At 38.4% G+C, this 23,726-nt stretch overlaps 1 long non-coding RNA gene across 1 annotated transcript in view; it reads left to right on the top strand.

Annotated features, from left to right (window-relative positions):
* LOC125169474 (uncharacterized) overlaps positions 1-23,726 on the top strand; it is a 54,194-nt gene that overhangs the window by 20,932 nt on the left and 9,536 nt on the right. Inside the window, exon 3 of the long non-coding RNA XR_007153694.1 lies at positions 8,713-8,837. This is a non-coding gene — a long non-coding RNA (uncharacterized LOC125169474). The remainder of the gene's footprint in view (positions 1-8,712; positions 8,838-23,726) is intronic.

Genomic DNA, 23,726 nt, shown 5'->3' with positions numbered 1-23,726 from the left:
GATCTAAGTGAGTGAAAGCCAAAAGCTACAATGTCTTTTATAACCTAGCCTCAGGAGTGACATTCTTCACTTCCTCCTTATTCTGTTGATCATACAGATCAACTCTGATATAATATGGGAGAAGACTATGCAAGGGTGTAAGGCAGGGACCATTGGGAGCCATCTTGGACACTGGCTACCATAGATATTACCTAACCCTAGTAGAAGTTCCCAAGAAATATACTTTAATAAACAGTGATTTTAAATAGATTTTAGTTAACTGATAGCCTTAACTGGTATTATTTAGCTGAAATATAAATGTCTGTACATAAAAGGAGAATAATAATAGTAGCCAATATTTATTGAACTCTTTCTATGTGGCAAGCACTGTCAAAGTACTTTCCATATATCATGAAAGAGAGTACAGCTTAGTGTTTAAGCATCTGGATTCTAGAGCTACATAGGATTTTTTAAAAAACATTGATTTGTTGTGGCAGATTACTTAACCCTTTTGTGCCTTGGTTTTCTTATTTATAAGTAAAAGGAATAGTATGTCCCTCATAGGATTGTCTTGAGGATAAAGTAAGCCAAGCCATCAGGGTCTCTCCTAATTGCTGCCACACTTATGTTCAGAAACAGATTTTTAAATTACTTTATTTTTTTATTTTTTACCCATGGGAGATGCAAGGGATAGGCATCACATTGGACTGACGCAGTGGGAAGCAAGGAAATCTGAGTTCAGAGTTGGATGTCCTCCACAAAACAGGCTGGTCAACTCCCATGATGCCAGTCAGCTAGGCTGGGTTTCAAGTTGTTAGTGCACTGATATGTTCACTCCTTCTGGAAAAATGAAAAAAACAATGTGGGTCACTCTATGGACTACTGGGCAAGTATTTGCTCCCTAGGGGAGGCAGATCTGCTTACTGGCTTGGAATAACCCATGCTTTTTCTGCGGAACACCAAAGGCTGGCCAACAGGCCACCCCATGGTGTCCCTCTGACCTCATGCCCTATGACTGAGGACATTCTTTCTTCTTCACCCTGGCACCCTTTGAAGTCCCACCTGCTATTCTCATCTGGTTTAATCTGGTTTAATCTGGCTCTTGTCATTTTTATCTCCTTAACATTGCTCAAAATGTCCCTGCAGGACCCTCCCTCCTCAACTATTTCTATCTTTAGAAAATAGAAACTTGGATACAAGAGCTGGCTTTTCCTCAGCTAGGTCATCTGCCTAAAGCCTTCCCAGGTTATTGTGGGCATACCATTGTATTCACATATCATTGCTCTGGATTGTGAAAACAGCTTTTCACCAACTAAATCACCAAAAGCCCCAGACAAGTTTATCTGAATTTGTAAAGGTCTCTGGGAGTGTTTTATTTCCTTTTCTTGTATACAGTTACTTAGAAATAAATGGTAGGGACTTACAATGGCAATGTGATAAAAACTATGTTCAGAATGGTGCCACCCCCTCCTTTGGGAATAATACTGGTAAGGCCTTTTAAAATGTACAACAGAAACACCAACTACTCACCAGCTTACTCTTTAAGTAAGAACAGAGTAAGAACTTCGTTAGTTAAAGCAAACCCTCATTAGCTGAGAACCGTCTATTAGGTTCCTGTATTTACCTTTCCACGATGAAAGGCAAGACTTGCCATCACCAAGATAAAGGACTTGCCAGAAGTTTGAGCAGTCTCCACCTTTTCCTGGACAGTTGTCACCTTGGCCTCAGTTCTTGCCTGGCTGGTGACACAGCATCTGTAGTCCTACTGTCCACAGCTGGGATAGGTGGGGATGGGGGTCCAGGAGGCACAAGCAACCCCTGTTCCACATCTGCTCAGCCCTCTCCTGTCCTTGTTGAAAACTTTTCAAACTCGGTCTCCTTAGAGAAATCTGTTTAAAATCAATCTCTGGCCAACCCCTTTCTGTGTCCTCACAGTCAACCATCTATCCAGTCTAGCCACTGCCTCTGGATATGTTTTTTCATAAACAGATGCAACATGCATCTCTGCAAAGAGAATATAAGAGACACGAGAGTGTAAGTCCATCTTATTGCCTTAGGAACCAAAGAAATTAAAGGAATGACCCCATTCCGAGACTTTACACTGTTGCAAGTTATGGGCATGCTCAGGATAGTAGCTTTGAAGTAGAGCAAATCAGTTCCAGATCTGCCCCTTAGTAGAAGTGCTATTCAGCTACCTTGAGCCTTATTTTCTTTACAGCTAACATGCAAATAATGATAAGCAACTTAGAATTGTCGTGAAGATTTGGAGACCATATAAAGCATCTAGGAAGTGCCTGGCACATGTAAGCACTCAATATTCCACCTATTATCATAATTATTTAAAAAAATCCCTCTACACTCAAGGCTTCTGGAAAGGTTGGACTGCTGATACCTCACTGTATCTTCATTGCCATAGCTAGTAATACAGCCCCATTTTATACATGATTATTATTAACTCACATTTTAGATGTGAAAACTGTGCCTAAAGAGTTCAAGTGATTCAACCAAAGTTGTGTTTTGTCAGAGTGGGCCTCAATTGGATTTCCTCAAATTCTGACTGAGCACAAATCTCAGGGTTCAACATTAAATGATAGTTATCTTTAGCAAGGCAGATGGGTGGGTAAAAACAACAACAATGAAACTATCACCAAATGTAGTGAGCACTATAAAGATATGTACAAATTGCTCTAATAAATCAGATCAAAGAACAGTTAATTCCAGGGTAAGGGATGGGTGGAAGTGAGGATGGGGTGAAGTTAGGGAGGCTCTGAAGAGTAATTGTTAACCCTTATCTAGTGGACTTCTGAAACAAGTGGTCATAAACTGGGCTGCTTGCAGAGACATTTTATTTGTCCATTATTATTATTATTATTATTATTATTATTATTATTATTATTATTTGAGAGAGAGGGCAAGAGTGAGAGTGAGCAGGGGAGGGGCAAAGGAAGAGGGAGAGAATGTTAGGCAGGCTCCATGCTCAGTGCAGAGCCAGATGCAGGGTTCAATCTCATGAATCGTGAGATCATGACCCAAGTAGAAATCAAGAATAAGAGGCTTAACTGACTGAGCTACCCAGGTGCTCCTTATTTGTCCTTTAAAGTGCCTAAAATTATTTTGAATTGGTTGCAAACGTTTAAAAACAGGACATTTCATGTAAAAATAGAAATTTTTGGCTTCTCTTAGAAAATCAGGTTTTAACATGATTGTTCATCATTCTACTCGGTGTCAGTTGGCTGTCCACTTCCATTGTCCACACTGGGCTTCTTCTTGACCTTTGTCAAGGGTCAAGAAATGGAAAAGATAAGATTTTTCAGCAACGAAGCTTGAAAATTTGAAGTGCTGGTGGGGTAAGGAAAATCTTTTTTTACTTAAGTAGAATAAAATATTCAGGAAATCTACTATTTATTTATTTATGTTTTAAATCTTTAAAAAAAATTAAAAAAAATTTTTTTAAATGTTTATTTCTGACACAGAGAGAGACAGAGCATGAGCGGGGGAGGGGCAGAGAGAGAGGGAGGCACAGAATCCGAAGCAGGCTCCAGGCTCTGAGGTGTCAGCACAGAGCCCGACGCGGGGCTCGAACCCACAGACCGTGAGATCATGACCTGAGCCGAAGTCTGTCGCTCAGCCGACTGAGTCACCCAGGTGCCCCTAAAAAATTTTTTTAAGTGTATTTATTTATTTCGAGTGGGGAGAGGGGAGGGAGAGAGAGACTCCCAAGCAGGCTCTTTGAGAGAGAGGGAGAGAGAGAGAATCCCAAGCAGGCTCTGAGCTGTCATCATGGAGCCTGATGCAGAGGGCTTGATCTCACCAACCATGAGATCATGACCTGAGCTGCTATCAAGGGTCCAACCCTCAACCTACTGAGCCACCCAGGTGCCCTGAGAAATTTACTATTTATTGACTAAACATATCCTTTACTACTTAGATTTCAAGTATATGTCTAAACGTAATTATCACAAAGGGACTAGAGAGTTGGAAATCCTGTGGAGACTGTGAAGGTGTTGAAGTGAATTCAGAAAGAAATATGCTTCAGAAAAGGGAAGTAGTAAAGTAGGAACTCTAAGGGCTTGCATGCCACCATGTTTTGCTGATTTTGCTGATTACTATTAGATATATGTTAATAAAAATTAACGGACTAATTTATAATTTATTCTGTTTTTTCAAATTCCCATATCTGGACATATGATTTAATGCAGAGGCTTTCAAACAATTTTGCCCAAGACCCACAGTATGGAATACTTTTTCATCACACATACATGCATGTACATTAATCTGTGGGTGGACACTTGAGTTGCTTCTACCTTTTGGCTATTGTGAAAAATGCCACTATGGATGTGGATGTACAAATAACTGTCCAAGTCTCTGCTTTCAGTTGTTTGGGTATATACCCAGAAGTGGAATTGCTAGATTACATGGTAAATCTATTTTTAATATTTTGAGGAAGACAATGATATTTATAAGGATGATTTTCAGATTACAGCTACTGTGAAATAATGGACTGCATTAGAATGTTCATCTGCATCTCCATTACTCTCCAGTATGCTGCCATTTCGCAAAAAATTCTCAAAGAAATTTTGTTATTGTGGTTCTGAGGAGCATAGGACTTTGTAGGGGCAGTGTCAGAGTAGCACCAACCTCTGGAGACAACCTGCCACTGAATGATGAATGAATAATACCCAATAAGAAAACTTCATATGGAGATCAAGAAATTGCCTCTGCTTTCTGTGTTGAAATATATGCTTATTAATCTAGTCTGTTTTGTGTCATGACTATACAACCTTAAAAACTTATGCTCTTCTCCATGGGCTCTAAGCAGCCTCAAGTGAGATGGCAAGGAATGAAGAAAAGTCCTAAATTCCAGTCAAAGCCATCAATATTACATGAAACAAAATAGAAACCCCAAATAAAACCAAGAACCCTAACTTCTATTTCTAAGAGGTACGTATCAATGTAGGTTCATTGTAGGATAATAAAAAAAATAGACATAAAAATATAGAAATGGAAACCATCTGTTCCCATCCACTTTTTGTTAAATTCTTCCTGATTATTTTTCTGGACATAAATGTATTTTGTGTACATTTTAATTTATCAAACAAGTCATGCTATAATTTATTATTTTGTGACTTTTTCCCCAATTTGTATGTTATATACACATTTATATACCATATCTTTTCTCATGAAATAAAATTTATGATAGAAAAACATCAGTTTTTGTAGAAAAAAACATTTGACAAAATACAGCATCCTTTCTTAATAAAAACCCTCAAGAAAGTAAGGATAGAAGGAACATACCTCAAGATCATAAAGGACATATATGAAAAATCATCCTCAATGAAAGAAAACAGAACTTTCCTCCTAAGGTTAGGAATACATCATGGTGGAATACACCACCACCATGGATGTCCACTCTCACCACTGTTATTCAACATAGTGTTGGAAGCCCTAGACTCAGCAATCAAACAACAAAAAGAAATAAAAGGCATCCAAATTGGCAAGGAGAAAGTCAAACTTTCATTCTTCACAGATGACATGATACTCTATGTAGAAAACCCAAAAAGCTCCACCCAAAAATTTCTAGAACTGATACATGAATTCAGCAAAGTCTCAGGTCATAAAATAAGTGTACAGAAATTGGTTGTGTTTCTGTACATCAATAATGAAGCAGCAGAAAAAGAAATCAAGGAATCAATCCCATTTGCAAATGCATCAAAAATTGTAAAATACCTAGGAATAAACCTAACCAAAGAGGTGAAAAATCTATATACTGAAAAGTATAGAAAGGTCATTATGAAAGAAATTGAAGAACACACAAAAAATGGAAAAATATTCCATGTTCATGGATTGGAAGAATAAATATTGTTAAAATGTCAACACTACCCAAAGCAATTTACATGTTCAGTGCAATCCATATCAAAATATCACCAGCATTCTTCACAGAGCTAGAAAAAACAATTCTAAAATTTGTATGGAACCACAAAAGACCCCAAATAGCCAAAGTAATGTTGAAAAAGAAAACCAAAACTGGAGGCATCACAACTCCAGACTTCAAGCTGTATTACAAAGCTGTAATCATCAAGACAGTATGGTATTGGCACAAAAACAGACACATAGATCAATGGAAGAGAATAGAGAACCCAGAAATGGACCCACAAATGTATGGCCAACTAATCTTCGACAAAGCAGGAAAGAATATCTGATGGAAAAAAGACAGTCTCTTCAGCAAATGGTATTGGGAAAGATGGACAGCGACATGCAGAAGAACAAACCTGGACCACTTTCTTACACCACACACAAAAATAAACTCAAAATGGATGAAAAACCTAACATAAGGCAGGAAGCCATCAAAATCCTAGAGGAGAGAACAGGCAACAACCTTTTTGACCTTGGCTGCAGCAACTTCTTACTTGACATGTCTCCAGAGGTAAGGGAAACAAAAGCGAAAACGAACTATTGGGACTTGATCAAGATAAAAAGCTTCTGCACAGCAAAGGAAACAATCAACAAAAATAAAAGTCAGCCTATGGAATGGGAGAAGATATTTGCAAATGACATATCTGATAAAGGGTTAGTATCCAAAATCTAGAACTTTTCAAACTCAACACGTGAAAAACAAAAGAGATGGGCAGAAGACGTGAATAAACATTTTTCCAAAGAAGACATCCAAATGTCCAAAGGACACATGAAAAGATGCTCAACATCACTCATCATCAAGGAAATACAAATCAAAATCAAAATGAGATACCACCTCACACCTGTCAGAATGGCTAACATTAACAACTCAGGCAACAACAGATGTTTGCGAGGATGAGGAGAAAGAGGAACCCTTTTGCACTGCTGGTGGGAATGCAAACTGGTGCAACCACTCTGGAAAATAGTATGGAGGTTCCTCAAATAATTAAAAATAGAACTACCCTGTGACCCAGAAATTGCACTACTAGGAATCTATCCAAAGGATACAGGAGTGCTGATCTGAGGGACATGTGTACCCCAATGTTTATAGCAGCACTATCAACAATAGCCAAAGTATGGAAAGAGCCCAAATGTCCTTCGACTGATGAATGGATAAAGAAGATGTGGTATATATATATATATATATACAATGGAATATTCTGTGGCGATCAAAAAGAGTGAAATCTTGCCATTTGCAACAACATAGATGGAACTAGAGTGTATATGCTATGCAAAATAGGTCAGTCAGAAAAAGACATATCATATGATTTCACTCATATGTGGAATTTAAGGAACAAAACAGAGGTACATAGGGAAAGGGAAACAAAAATAAGGTAAAAACAGAGAGGGAGACAAGCCATAAGAGACTCTTAAATATAGAGAACAAACTGAGGGTTGCTGGTGGGTGTTGGGTGGGGCAATGGACATTAAGGAGGGCCCTTGTTGGGATGAGCACTAGGTGTTATATGTAAGTGATGAATTACTAAATTCTATTCCTGAAATCATTCTTATACTATATGCTAACTAATTTGGATTTAAATTTTAAAAATTGTTAAAAAAATTTAAAAAGTAAAATATCAGTTTTATGGATACCACTTTGTTTAATGTTGTATTATGGGACTTTGTCTTTGCAATTTTATTTTGTGAATACAACAATGAATATTTTTTTCATAGGTTAATTTTTAACCTTGATTTTTTAGGATGAATCTTAAAAATAATATGGCTTTTGCAAATGTATGCATCAATTCTTATTTTTTCATATTTGCATATTTTTAAAATATATTTGCATATTGTCAATATTTTTAAAAATGTTTTTATTATTTTTATTTTTGAGAGAGAGAGAGCAGAAACTGGGGAGGGGCAGAGAGAGAGGGAGACACAGAATCTGAAGCAGACTCCAGGCTCTGAGCGGTCAGCATAGAGCCTGACATGGGTCTCAAACACATGAACTGCAAGATCATGACCTGAGCTGAAGTCTGATGCATAACCAACTGAGCCACCCGGGCACCCCTGCATATTTTCAATATTAAAAGTAATATAAATTTATTATTATTACAGGCTTGAATAGTACAAAATAGAATAGCAAGAAGAGTTAAAATTTCTCTTTTTCCTCAAGGTAATTGTGTTAACAATTTAGAGAACATTCTTTTAGGCTTTCAGTGCATGTATGCAAACATACATATTTATAGAAATGAGATCCGATGCTACATTTGAGTTTGGTAACCCAAACTTTTTAACTTAGAAAATAGTGGATTTTTTCCATGTCATTAAATATTCTTTTACAGTATTTTTTGATGGTTTCAAACTATTGCATTGTGGTGGCAAAACTTTTCCTCTACTGTCTTTGGTTCAGGGTTTGGTGTCTATGAATTAAACTGACAAGAGACAGATTAATAAAAGGAAAAAACAGATTTTTTTTATTTATCTATGTGCATGGGAATTCACAGAAAAATGTGAATCAAGGAAGTGGTTAGAATTTGGGGCTTATATACCATCATCATAGGGTCAGAAGAGGGGGAAAAGGGCATGTAGGGGAAAATAAAAGACTTTTAGGGAAGATAAATGGGCCCTTAGAAGAATAGATAGATGTAACAGCTTAGCAACAATGTCTATTTAGGTGATTTCTTATCCTGGTGCTGATCTCCAGTGATAGAAGGGCACTTAGGACAGCTTAATTCTTTGGGTGAGGCTCTGCTTTTAGGCAGATGGGGGGAAGTTCAGAAAAGAAAACTCTTCACAGTGGTATTTTCTGAATCCTTTCACCATATTTGTATTACCCAGGTCAATCCAAGTTTCTGCAGCCTCTGTGGAGGGGAACATGCCGGCTGACAGCCTCTACTAACAGGTTGGGGCTCCCTTCTGCTGCTCCTGCCCTCCCAGCCACCAGCTCACTGGAGCAAGACCAGGTACTGACCATGGGCAATTACTCTGTTTTGAGGGGGCATGGTGCAAAATCTTTGCTCATGCAGAGAAGCTGGATCAATCATGATCTCATTATTGGATTTGAGTTGAGGTATAAGTAGAACGTTCAACTGTTCACAGTGAATTCACGGCTTAAAGATGCATGAAGGAGAGCCATGAGGGAGAGTAATTGCCTTGAAAAGTCAAAAATAGATCAGTTAACATTATTGGGAAGCAGGATGTGTAAGAAAGGCTATCAGGTTGATATAAATACGTAGAATAAAGAGTTAGGTTTCAGGGTAAAGACCGGAGATGAAAATTTGAATCTTGATACCCCACTTTATTGTATGTGACTTGCATCAATTAACCTTCTGAGCCATAGTTTCCTTATCAGTAACATGAGGATAATAATATGTCTGTTATTGAGTTGTAGGAAGAATTTACTGAGATAATATAGGTGAAACATTAAATAAATGTAGTCATTATTATAGCTATATCTTCCCATATTTACCTTATATTTGATATTCTTCCTGTGCTATATTTTTGCCTGTACTGTATTTTTGAATCTCTGGCATTTAATATATTAATTTATGAATATGTAATTAATGATTACTATGTTATGTTCCAGGAAGTTTTCATAATGAAGTCTGGATTTTTTATTGACCAAAGTTCTAAAATAACCAAATAAATGTTTTATTCTACAACTTTCTTTCACTTTGAAGGGTGAAAGGAATATTCTACCAAGACTGATCATTTGATTTTGGGCTTATAAAACTTGAACTCATTTAATTAAAAAGAATATCAGCAGTGAAATACCAGTTGACAACTGGGTAGACTACATGCATCCTCATAGGATTTGAATTTCTTCCCTTATTTTTTTTTTTCCTTAGAAAGGAAGTACCTAGAATTTTCTCTCTTGTGGGAATGGTATATAGAGGGGGTGGGTAGATTCAATTTTTAGAATATGTCAACTTTCTGCCTCTTCCCATCCCCACCTTACTAGATAATTAAGGACTACGTGGCATGTATAAATAGCCTCGGCTGAGAACATCCTCATATCTTTGCCCCTCTCATCACTGAGCAGGGCCCATAACTGATGTTGCAATTAGAGCGCTGATTTAGCTCTGAGAGACACATTGCAAATGATCCACTGAGGAGGATGGTATTTATATCACTACTGACTGATGAGGACTTTGTCAACTGTGCCTTTGGCAGATCATTCAATGGCACGCCCCTGGGTTAATCTACTTCTCATTATAACCGATGATCCATGGTGATATATTTTCAGAACCACTCATCTTACACAGGGTGCCATGATGTGGAACAGACCTACATAAATACAGATAATTAGGGAAATACTCAATCCAAAGTATGGAGATCAACAGAAGAGCTGTAGAGGTCAAGATATTTAGTGACTTACTGGGGCACATTTGGTATCATTTGTGCCAACAGGAATTTACACTTCTGGTTTTAGGGTTTAATTGTTTGTTTTGACATAAGAGAAAGGAAATCAAAGTAGATTGACTACTTACATTTGCCATAGAAAAGTCAGGCAATTTGAAGTTGTCTTTTTTCATTTCTTAGATGCTATGAGTGCTTCAGAATCATAACATATTCTCAGGTCAAATATTTAATACAGAGTCAGAAATCCTAGGATTATATGATTAAGAGTTGAAAGCCTGTAGTTCCCTATCTATTATCTGTCTACCTACCTACCTACCTACCTATCATCTGTCTATCTTTCCTTTGTGTAAAATGAATAGTAGAAACACAAATATGGAGTTGGGCTCATAGTCTTCCTAACTCTTCCTTAATGGCTAGAAGGTGGGATGTTGCAGTGTGTTAGAAGAAAGCTTAACTTTTGCTCTCTTCTTTAATGTGGAGAATTTATATCTACTATGCTTTGTGAAGAACTTTGAAAACATAGCTTCATGTTCCAGCAATCCTCCTACAATCCTGCAATACTCCTGCTCCATGCTGATCCTCCAGCAATCCCAAAGAGATTACCACCTCTAAACCTTTCCTACATAAAAACCTTTCTATCAAACGTACACTGGGAGTCCAAATGATATTGCAATATGGAAAGCCATTGCTCAGTACACACTGAGTCTCCCTAATGGGCATCAAGGAACTCTTCTCCTTTTTCCATGCTCTCCTTCTCTCAGGACCAACCTCTTTCTCCTTTCTGATTTCTGGCTCAGGTGCTCAGCCAGTCAGATGGGTCCTATTGGAGCTGGAGAGAAGGGAAGTAGGGTGGGGGTGTCCTTACTCTAAAGAGTAAGGGCAAAATGAAAATGGTACCTCCTGATTCAATCTTAAAGTGAAATAGCTACCAAGTTAACTCTTCCCTTACTGGCTTTGGCACACTTTTAGAAAATGTTTGTGTTATTTTGTGTCTTTCTTCCCTCTTACCAAAGACCCTCGGTATTGTTCTAACTTGTATGGAACAGAATGAACAGAGTGAAAATCTCTGGGTTACTATACAATCAAGCCTTCCCCGTCTTCTTCTATAAACATCTGCCTCCCCTGTGACTAGTGGCTATGGGCTAAGGACCATCTCAATTAGCATCTCAAAAATATCAGATGTAGCCCCTTGAGAGGATAAAAAACTAAGCAGGAAGTCCATATGTGACTTAGGCCTTGTATCTAGAATATATAAAGAACTCCCAAAGCTCAAAAATAAGGAAAAAAACCCCCAGAATTTAAAAATGACTTGAAAAAAAAAACTTTAAAAATCTACAAATGCCCAATAAGCACATGAAAAGATGCTCAGCGTCATTGGAGAAATGCAAATTAAAACCATAGTGAGATGCTATCCACATAAAAGAGTGGCTGAAAATAAAAATAAAAATAAAATAAAATAAAATAAAGTAAAATAAAATATAACAATTGTCATATGCTGATGAGGGTACAGAGCAATTGGAACTCTCATCCATTGTTGGTGGGAATGCAAAATGTATAGCCACTTTAGAAAACAGTTTCACAGTTAATATACACTTATTGTATGACCCAGTAATCCTACTTTTAGGTACTTACCTAAGTGTATTGAAAACATATTCATTCAAAAACCTACATGCAAATGTTTATAGCAACTTTATTCTTAAGCACCAAAAACTGTAAATAACCCTGATGTCCTTCATCTGGTTAATGGATAAACAAACTATAGTTCATCCAAACAATGAAACCACTGAGCAATAAAAAGGAACTAACTTCTGATACATGCAACAATATGGATGAATCTCCAATTGTTATTCTGAGTAAAAGAAATGAGATTCAAAAAGCTCAAAATCATACCATCTGATGCCATTTATATGACTTTCTGGAAAAGGCAGAAAACAGAAAATGGAGACAACAAAGGGACATAAGGGGACGTTTTGAGATCATTGCAATGCTGTATATCTTCATGGTGGTGGTTACACGATTGTACATATTTCCTAAAACTCATAGGACTGCACTGAGAAGGGCAAACTTTACCATATGTAAATTACACTTCAGTAATTTAAAAAAAGAAATAGCCATTGAGAAGATAGAAGACAAAGATAAAAGTGATCAATCATGGCAACTTACTTCTTTAAGAAAACTAACAAAATTAGACAAACCCCTGGTGATATTACTCAGGGTTGCCAAAAGGACCAGGGAGAGAAGGCAGGACATGTGGAATAACAGGTCCATCCAAGGCAGCCTCTTTTGTCCCTTGAGGTTCAGGACTTTGGAGGAAAGGGACAATGAGTGAAGGGAAGATAACATCTATGAGGAAAAGTTGATAGTTTCCCTAGCAACAGGGGCTATAAGGGTAACTTGAGAGCCATGAGTTTCCAAGCCTCCTTGACAGTTTGATTACAGTTAGATTCTGCTATTTAGAAGTGAATAGCTGTAATGATCTTTAGCATATTATAATGGAATTTTGTCTACAACATTATTTAAAAACTAACAATTTATTGTGCTTATGATATGCTAGACACTATTCTATGTTCTTCATATTTATTAACCCATTTAAACGTCTCATCAATCCTATGAAGGGAGGGATTATTATTGTCTCCATTTTACAGATATAGACATAGAGGAGCAAGAGAGGGAGTTGCATTTGCATCTCCTTGTTGAAACAAAATGATGTTTTTTTGCAGATTTCTCTTTCCAGTGTGTCCTTTTTCTTTTAATAGCATTCTTTCATTTATATTGTCTTTTATACTTGACAGAGTACTTTCAAAAGCCATATTTTATTTGCAACCAGAGGAATTTTGGTGTGAAGTAGTAGTTATTTGTATGTGTGGTTGAAGTGTAATGATGATAGTTTCTAGAAAGTTCTAGGAAGAGTTAAATGCTGCTCTTCTGAATTCCTTATCTTAGTTTTTATTTTCTATGCCCTTATAAAATTTCCCCTTTTCTTTTTTGATTCCTACTGATCCTTCAAGTCCCAGGTAAAGGCCCCACCTCCCCATTCAGTGATGTTTATGAAGTGCCTGCTATATGCTGGGCATCAGCTTTTCTTCCCTGACCCCTGAGGGAGTATGCCACCACCTTTCTTCACAATGAGAGTACAAAAATGAATGAACCCTGCCTTTGGGAAGGTCACTGTCTAGTTGGATAGTGGACGGATGCATGGTCCACTCTATGTCACATATCACTGCAAAATGGAGGCAGTGAATGAGTCTAAGGATACACATATTCTCCTGAAATAGGAAGAACAAGGAAGAATAGAGTAAAAGATGAGGTAGAAGAGAAAATGAAGAATATCCATTTGCCAAGAATAAGAAGATCAGGGGTAGAATTGGGAGCCTAAAGAAATAAGGGAGTTTTGGAACAGTTACCTTGGGGAACAGGAAAGGAGTCAGCTCACAATTAGTAATAGCAGTCATTCTGAACCTAGTGCACCATAGAATCACCTGATTAAAAAAAATACCAATGCTTGTTTCCTATCCTAGAGTTGCCAATTCAGTTGAGATTGTGGACGGGGTTCAGTCACTAATGGTTTAAGAAAGCTCCCAAGTGAGAAAGAGGATCTCTTTTGCATTGCTGGTGGGAATGCAAACTGGTGCAGCCACTCTGGAAAACAGTATGGAGGCTCCTCAAATAATTAAAAAATTAAATAATAGAACTATCCTATGACCCAGCAATTGCACTACTAGGTATTTATCCAAGGGATACAGGTATGCTGTTTTGAAGGGACACATGCACCCCAATGTTTATAGAAGCACTATTGACAATAGTCAAAGTATGGAAAGAGTCCAAATGTCCATCGATGGATGAATGGATAAAGAAGATGTGGTATATATATATATATATATATATATATATATATATATATATACACACACACACACACACACACACACACACACACACACAATGGAGTATTACTTGGCAATCAAAAGAATGAAATCTTGCCATTTGCAACTATGTGGATGGAATTAGATTATATTATGCTAAGCTAAATAAGTCAGTCAGAGAAAGACAAATATCATATGACTTCACTCATATGAGAACTTTAAGATACAAAACAGGTGAACCTAAGGGAAGGGAAGCAAAAATAATATAAAAACAGGGAGGGGGACAAAAACACAAGAGACTCTTAAATATAGAGAACAAACAGAGAGTTGCTGGAGAGGTTGTGGGAGGGAGGGATGGGCTAAATGGGTAAGGGGCTTAAGGAATCGACTCCTGGAATCATTGTTACACCATGTGCTACACTTGGATGTAAATTATAAAAAACAAATAAATTATAGAAGGTAAAAAAAAAAGAAAAAATAAAAATAAAGCTCCCAAGTGATTCTAATGTGAACTGGAATTGAGAAACACTGCAAATATTGCTGAATAGTGCTGAGGGGCTCGTGCTTATCCTGTGTAAGTAAATTTCTCACTGTTACTCTCAGATTCATTTACTTGCTCATTAAAAAATGTTTGTTGAGCACCCATTATGTGTCAGGTACCTCACTGGACAGAGAAAAAGTCATCTAAGTGCTTTGATAACTATTTCCCTACCATTTTGGCACTCACATTGTGGATTAAATCTTCTTTAAAAAATGTAGTAGAAGATATCTGAACACTTACTATGTATTATTGAAACTTTACAATGCCTACATGTGGCAGGCCCTGTCCTTGTCATGCCCCACATTTTATAATGAGGGAAATGAGCCACAGAAAACTGAGGTAACTTGCCCAAGATCATACAGCCAGTAGCTGGCAGAACAGAGAGACTGTAGAGTGGTGTCCTTAACCACAAAGCAGTATTGCCTCTCTGCTGCCTCTATCTCCATGCTGAGCCTAAAGCCCTCAGAAATACCGAAAATATCATAAACCAGTTATATTCAAAGTGATGGAGGGTATCTTGTCCTGAATGAATGCATTTCATTGACCAGTATGCAGTCACATGGCTACATCTTGTTGCTGACAAGGCTGAGAAATGCAGTCTGACTATGTGTACAAGAAGTAAACACAAAAGGACGAGTGAACAACTAGGCAGCCTTTGATACAGTCTCCTCTGATGAGACAGAAATTATATATTTAAAGTAGTCAAATGTGTCAGTTTTTAAATAAGTTGTACACTTGGTGACTTATTTAAAAAATACTTCTCTATCATAAGGATATAAAGACATTATGCTGTATTCTTTCCTAAAGGATTTTACGTTTTAACTTACATACTTAAATCTATAATCCACCTGGCATCAATTTTGGTGTATGGTGTGAGGTAAGGATTACATTTCTTCTCTTTGTGTCTGGTGTTCTGGAATTTCATGATACTGTTTTTGGTCTAGCTTTTTTCTTTCATGCTAAATTCTCTCACTCTGAAAATTCATGTTCTTCAAGCTCTAGGAAAATTTCTTGAGTTCTTTTTTTTTGATAATTTTATGCCATCTGCTTGTTTTTCCTCAAACCCCTATCAGATATGTGATCTGGATTGATCTTTTATATATTTTATCTTTTCTCTCGTACTATACATCTTTATCTTTTGTTTTTACATTTTAGTGTGTGTGTATGCCTTTGATTATTATCATTAATTTAATACTAATTATCACTTTACATAGCATTTTCTCAGACTAGCATTGACAAAGACCATTAAAAAAAAAAACAACTGATGTCACCATTTTGGCTGATGGTGGCAATAAGACCACAAGCCAACAGGTGTTCTGACACACATGATTCTCTGGAAACTTCATACTACAGACTGGATATAAAACCTGGTCTGTGTAATTCCGAGGCCAATGTTCATGTACTCATAAACTTTGCCAGGAATCTCTTCCATGCAGAAGGGAGAGAGAATATTCAGGAAGGGGCAGCATAAACTGAGCCAAGGGGGCTGGCAAAGGTATGACACTGGAGGGAGCTTCACTGCTGCCATCAATCACTCAATCTTTACTTCACTCATTGGATATTTGCCAGCCTCATGTGCCATGGGATTTAAGATTACAGATGTCTTTAGTGGTCAGGAGACCTCCAGGGTAGCCCAGGGCAGGGGACATGGAACAAAAATGGGTTAGGAAAGTTAGAATCTATGCTGCCGCTGTTGGGGGGAGGGAGAGAGGATTGAGAACAGTTGGAAAATAAAGTAAAAAATATGTATTATATATAAAAGTTTTATTGAATTTTCAATTTTAGCAATTCTATTTTTATTTTTACAAGAACTCTTTCTTGTTGTCTGTTATTTTTTTTCATAGCATTTTGATGCTGTTTTATAGATGCAATTATCTTCCTTAATCTTTCAGCAGATTATAGTTCTTTTCAGTTCCCTGTCTTTTCTTTATTTACCCCGAGATGCCATTATCTGTTTTTCTTGGCATCTCTCTATTGTTAAAGGTCTGTCTATTATTAGAATGGGGAATGCTTCTGACCTGGGTGGGGCTCACTGCCTGATGGTAGTTGTTTTAGGGTGATTGGCAGGGAGTTAGCTCAAATGCTGGGAAACTTCCAGATGCCATTCTATGGAGGTCTTTTCTCTGGAGCCATTCAGTTTTTCCAGATAAGAAACTTCATAATTCCTGTCTGGAGGAAAAAGGGCCTGACTACCAGGAAACTGGTCAGGCATGTTTGGGTGCATAACAATTCATTGATTAAGTGTTTCAAATCAATCCCACCCTTTGCCATAATAATAATAGAAATGGTAAACTCTCATCTATAGCTTACTCTGTGTCATGTACTAATCTAATTGCTTTACACTGTTCATTGCTGTAGTAATTGCTTTAATCATTTAAACCTCCTAACAAAGCTATGAGGTTACAGAAGAGGAAACTGAGGCACGGGGAATTTAAGTAACTTGCCTGAGATCACAGAACTACTAAGTTGTGAAGCCAGGATTTGGACTCAGGCTCTTTGACTGACCATAACGCCTATGCAATGCTGCCTCAATAGAAAAATGACATAGGCTGGTATTTGGACAATATTAGTTCCACAAGACAGGGCGTTTGCCTATTTTACTCACCATTGCATATCCAAATGACAGATCAGGGCAATAAATATTCACGAAATGAGGAAAAATATAAACTTCATACAGAAAAGGCATTTACCTCTCCTGAGAGTGGGGTTACTAAAGGAAGGTGTAGTATGTGCCTGTACTGATGCCCTCTCTTTTTTTTTTTTTGAGTGCTAAAACTCACTTTTCCTTTTTTGTCAGGGGAAGAAAGTGGATCTGAGGTTGAAGGAGAGGTGGACCGGGGTACATTTCTCCAGTAGAACTTTGTCATCTCCTCCAGTGGTTGGTTATCTCATTCTTTATGCAGAGACAGCTGCTATTACTTGGGAAGGGAGCTTGTTAAATTTTTCTCAATATTGTATGCAATGAATCCACATTCCCATCATTAGCTATCATCTGAAGTTCAAGGCAATCCCTAGCCCTCACCATTCCCATTAAAAGGAAAAAACAAAAACAAAAACAAAAAAAAACCAAAAAACAACCAAGACCAAGGCTTGTTTTTTTATATTGTTCTGTCTGAAAGAAGACTCGTACCATTCTTTCCCTTACAGAATAGGTTTAATTTTACAATGATTATTTAAAGCATGAATTTCCTGAAATGGAGTAACTTGAAAGCAATGGGCATACACAGACTTCTTACATGCTTGAGTGAAAAAAAAATCTGGGTCTTATTTCAATGATTTATTGCTGTTTTGACAATGTGCTATCTTCCACTGAAATGTTTTTGTAAAAATGGGCCCATGCATAATCCGGACCTGAAGTTTTATTGCCAATGCTGCTAATATTTATGGTAGTCTGTGGAGTAGAAATGATTACTTTTATTTAGACTGCTTGTTTGCAATTCCAAACTTCTCAATGGCTTATGATTAAGGAAAATACTTTCTGTGGACCTTCCCTGTTTTAGAAGGATGGCTATCTTAGTCAGCTCTGTCTGCCATAACAGAATACCATAGACTGGGTGGCTTATAACAACAAATATGTATTTCTCACAGTTCTGGAGGCTGGGAGGTCCAAGATCACAGTGCTGGCAGATTAGGTTTCTGGTGAGAGCCCTCTTCTTGGTTCATAGACCACTGTCTTCTTGTTGTGTTTTCACATGGCAGGAGGGACAGGAGAGCTCACTAGGTCCCTTTTATACAGGCACTAATCCCATTCGTGAGGGCTCCACCCTCATAAACTACTCATCTCCTGAAGCCCTCACCTCCTAATACTATTGCTTTGGGGATTAGGATTTCACCATAGGAACTTTGGAGGGATATAATCATAATCAATCCATAACTGTGGCTCTTATAATAGTTGTTTTTTTTTTAAATATATTAAACAGAATAATTGATGGGAAGAAAGTATACTATCAAGGGAAAAATGAGCAATTTCTTAAAAGAAATTAGCAGCTCTCAGGAATTGCTTGGTTATAAGTCACAGGAACCCATTCTATCTATGTTAACTAAAATAGGAACATTTATAGAAGATTATAGAAGTCTAGGACAGAGAATACAAAGAATTATTTGAACCAGGAGCTGGAAAGATCTCAAGCTCAGCTGGAGAGCCTGAGATCTCCTTCCCACCCTTCTTCCCTTCCTTCCTTCCTTCTTCCCTCCCTCCCATGTTCCCTCCCTCCCTGCCTGCCTGCTTTCTTGCCTTCTTCAGACCTCCCAAGTGCCAAGCACTGTGGATACAGTGGAGAAATAGTTAGATGAGAGCTTAGAGGCACGGACAATATATGCTAAGGAGCATATATTCTTGTAGGAGGAGATAGACAATAAGCCAAAGTCAAACAATTACAGTAAAACCTTGGTTTGCGAGCATAATTCATTCCAGAAACATGCTTGTAATCCAAAGCACTTGTATATCAAAGCAAAGTTCCCCATAAGAAATAATGGAAATTCAGATGATTCATTTCACAACCAAAAATTATTCATATAAAAATGATTACAATACTGTAATATAATACAAAAAATAAATAAAATACAAAATATAAAGAAAAATAAATTAACTTGCACTTACCTTTGAAAACCTTCGTGGCTGGTGTAAGGGAGACAAGAGAGAGTAGGATTATTGTGTAGGACAGCGTCACTATCACTAACGAAATCACTGCTCTCTGTTGGCTCAATGGAATCTTTTTCTTTTCGTGCAACTTTAACAAGGAGCCTATCTAATGACACTTGTTTTTGCCTCCTTTTTAGGATTTTGCAGAAATGTGATACTGCATTGTCATGAAACAGATTCATTGCTCACACTGCTACAGCCTTATTCGTGTGGTGCTTTTCTACAAAATTTTGCACTGTTTCTCACATTTTACACATCCCCCTAAGCTCATTTGAAGTGAGGGATTCCTCTGCCTTTTTCTCTTCCTCCTCTGTAGACTAGATGTAGACATAGACTTCTTATAAAATCTTCCAATTTGAGCCACTCGCATACCTCTTTCTTACTTCCCAATGATTTCTTTCTTAATTTCCACCATAATCATCTCCTTCTTACCGCCTTTCTTTTCAGACTTTTTCTGCATGGGGGCCATTGTATACACTCGCACGGATGTTGACTATAGTATACTTGACAATAAGTGTAGTAAGCTGTTGTCATATACTGTATTTAATGTAACTGGCAATAAGGCAGCAGAGGAAAGGGTCTATATCTGCAGGCAGCCTGACCTAGAATGAAGCAAGGCATTCCTAAGCTTACTCTTGTATGGAAAAACAAAGGACTGTCCATAGGTGCTTTGAAGCGAGAAAAAATACCCTAGTTTCAGTTGTGGGCACCTTCCAACTTGGCTGAAAAATCACTGATATCTGCCAAACACCATGGCCTGAGACGGAGCATCCAAGCATGGGAGACAATCACCCAAAATCCCACAGGGAGGGATGGGGTGGGGGGGGAAGAACCTTTGGCTTAGCTTGTGATCATATGACATTTGTTGTCACGTACTACTCGTATTGCAAGACATCGCTCATTTATCAAGTTAAAATTTATTAGAAATGTTTGCTTGTCTTGCAGAACACTCACAGAACAAGTTACTAACAATCCAAGGTTTTACTGTAAAAGATTCTTATAATTCCAGTGACCATAAATTGCTTGCCCACATCTGAGATCCAACGGGGTACTATTAATAGTCTCAGTTGACAATAAGTGTAAACCTGTCCAAGGCACACCAGAAATGTCATGGGCAAAGGACTATGGAGAGAATTAGAAGAGGGTTATGTTGTAATGACTGCGTGGCTACTTGAGACTGGTGACAAGAGGAGTTCTATGTAAGCTGAGACCTGAATGACAAGAAGGAGCCAAGTGTAGGAAGATGACAGGGATGAGCCTTCTAGGCAGAGAGATCAACTAAGGGCTCTCAGGGAGGAACAGGCATGGAGCATTTGCAGAACACAAAGAAGGCCAGTGTGGTTAGCATGCAGTGGACGGAGAGAACCTGGCTGGAAAGGGGACCAGAGACATTGGCAGGGGTCATGTGAGGTCAAACCTTCTGGGCATTAGTAAAGAGTTTGGCTTTGTTTATACAAAGCATGATGGGAAGCCGCTGAAAGGTTTTCAGCAAGGAAGTGACACAACCTGCTTTACCTTTCTAAAGAGCATCCTGTAATGTTATATAGTTAGAGTTTTAAAAAAAATTGTTGGCATTTTTATTGATCTTTCTTTGATGTAGTTATTTTTTTTCTTTTCTTTATTTTTTTTAAAAGATATTTTAAGAATGTTTATTTTTGAGAGAGAACACACACACACACACACACACACACACACACACACAAGTGGGGGAGGGGCAGAGAGAGAGGGAGACAGAGGATCTGAAGCTGACAGCACAGAGCCCCATGTGGGTCTCGAACTCACGAACCACCAACTGAGCCACCCAGGTGCCTCTGTAGTTATTTCTTTTAAGGTTCCTATTTTGAAGAGATGCAAACTTATGTAAAACCATATCATTGTATATCAAATGATATGACATCTGAGATTTTCCTTAAAATTAGAGATAGGGGTTCCTGGGTGGCTCAGTTGGTTAAGCTGCTGGCTTTTCATTTCAGCTCAGGTCATGATCTTGCAGTTAGTTGTCAGTTCAAGCCCCACATTGGGCTTTGCGCTGGCAGCATGAAGCCTGCTTGGGATTCTCTCTCTCCCTCTCTCTCTGCCCTTTCCCTGCTCTCTCTCTTTCAAAAATAAATAAACAAACATAAAAAAAAATTAGAGATGAAACAGGATTGGCCATGATTGGATGCTTGTTGAATTGGGGTTTGATTTACTATTATTTCTACTTTTGTATATGTTTGAAGTTTTTTTTTTTTTTTTAAATAATGAAATGTAAAAAAGAAAAAAAAAGGCCCACTCTGGCTGTGGCAGGTTGGCTGTAGTGTGGACACAGAGAAGTGAGTGGATTGGGGATATATTTTGTAGCTAGAGCCAACAGGACCTACTGGTAGGGGGGTGGTGAGGAAATGAGAAGATCCAATGGTAACTCTGATTTTTAGCTTAGCGACTGGTTGGATTAAGATGCTATTGGCCAAAAAAGTGAAGGCATAGGAGGAGCATGTTTGAGTGCGAAGGGAGGAAAAGTTCTCTTTTGAGCATGTTAAGCTTAACATTAGACATTCACATGGAAATGTCCAGTGGGCAAGTGTGGAATCATGCCAAAAGGATGGACATATTGTATAAGACACGTCTTATGAGCTACTTCAGCCACTTTCAGACTCACCTGACCCAAAAGCCTTTGCTTATTTGTTCTATCTCTGTTGCTGGTTCTGTGTGGGCTCCCACTGGCTTTTTGTAGGTGCCACCTGACAAAGTAAAAGCCCTGTTTCCCAGGGGATTCCGTATTGAAGCCAGCCTGCTTAGTGACTGTATAAAAGCAACTGGGAAGTGAGGAAGAATTAACGCCTCATGGAGTCAAGCTTTGGTCAAGGGGGAATGGGAGCCAGTGGATAAATTATTCCCTCTTTCTCTCTTTGGAGCCAGTCCTGAGATGCATTCACTCATGTGGCCTCTTGGAAGATGGTCCAGGGAGTTAGAGCAATCAGTCATGCTTGATCCCAAGCAGAAGCCAGCTCTGTAATGTACCATTGTATTTGCTTTCCTTCCTTTCCTCCCTCACTCTTCTTTCCTTGACATTTGCAGAACAAAAGAAGGTAGATTCAGTAAAGCAGATGGAAAAGGAGGCAGCAAAGTAGAAGGAAATCTAGGAGAAAGGAGGGCCATGTAAATCTTGCAAAGGAGGTAACGCTCATCTTTGTTGAATGCTGCAGACAGCTCAAGAGAAAACTAGGAGGGTGATCCTTAGATTTGGCAAAATCAGAGGTCACTCATTAGTAAACCTGTTGAGACCTTTCTCAGCTTTCATGGGATGATTGAGAAGGAAACATGACTACAATGGACTGAAAAGAGAATAGAAGATTAAAAATTTTTCAAAAGTGTAGACAGTAAATAGAGACATCCTTTGCTTTGAAGGGGAACCGACGTGGTGGCTGGAAAAGGATTGTGGAAGAGGAAGGATTTTCATTTTTTAAAGAAGGGCAATAATTACTATAGGTTCATGGGAATAAGGGGGGAGCAGCATGACTGTGAAAGTGAAGTCTGTGAGACCATCATAGCGAATGTATTTAAGGGCTCAAATGAGAAGTAGGCGGGCATGGGAGGACTAATGTTTGAAGAGGGGAGAATGTGCATTTTGGGAATGGAGAGGCAAATAGGCCAGGGATGTGTGGTAGGATCACTTGGCAGTGTTAAGGGCAAATTGAGAGTTGTGGCTGGGACAAGTCCCTTTGGGTGGTGCCAGTCTCTTTCAGTGAGCCTGCTTTCTTGTTCCCACTCTTCCCTGCCAAGGTTGACTTTTCATTTCTTATCAGTTCTAGAACCTCAAGGGAAGGCACAGGAGTTCCTGAATTCTAGTCTCTGGGAATGTTCCCTAACAGGGACAACTGGTCCCATCAGCTGTGGTAGGTAGGTTGGTCATGGATGAGGCACAGCTGTCAAAAGATGAGGACATAGTAAGGCAGACACCCCAGGAGATAACTCCAACCTGGTCTTCTGGACTTCCTGCCCAATAAAAGGGCTGGAGAATAGGTTGGATGCATTTGGCTGATTTTTTGTTTATTTGTTCGTTTGTTTCTTGGGAGATCTTTGTTATAGGTATAGCAATCGTAGTCAGACTGTATTCTGAGTTTTAGTTTGGGACATTTGCTCTCTATAGCTGCAGGGAAATATTTTCTTTTATTAGACCCAATCATCTCAAAGAATTTGTGTAGGAGGAATTACAAATAGAGATGTGAGAGAGAGAGAGAGAGAGAGAGAGAGAGAGAGAGTGAGAGTGTGTGTGTGTGTGTGTGTGTGTGTGTTCTTCCCATTAGTGGTATTTTGGCTCCTGTTCCTTGCTGAATACAGGAGGACCAACCTTTTTTCTGTAGGGGAGGAGTCTTGTGTGGTGATTTGCTCACAAGAGCCAGTGGCCCATTTCAGGGAATGTCCTGGGGAACCTCCTTTGGGGTTGCAGCATGGGGGTAGAGGA

The sequence above is a fragment of the Prionailurus viverrinus genome, chromosome B4 (genome assembly GCF_022837055.1).
Source record: "Prionailurus viverrinus isolate Anna chromosome B4, UM_Priviv_1.0, whole genome shotgun sequence".
Lineage (NCBI taxonomy): Eukaryota > Metazoa > Chordata > Mammalia > Carnivora > Felidae > Prionailurus > Prionailurus viverrinus.
Note: the sequence above shows the minus strand (reverse complement) of the source record. Positions and strands in the feature narration are given on the sequence as shown.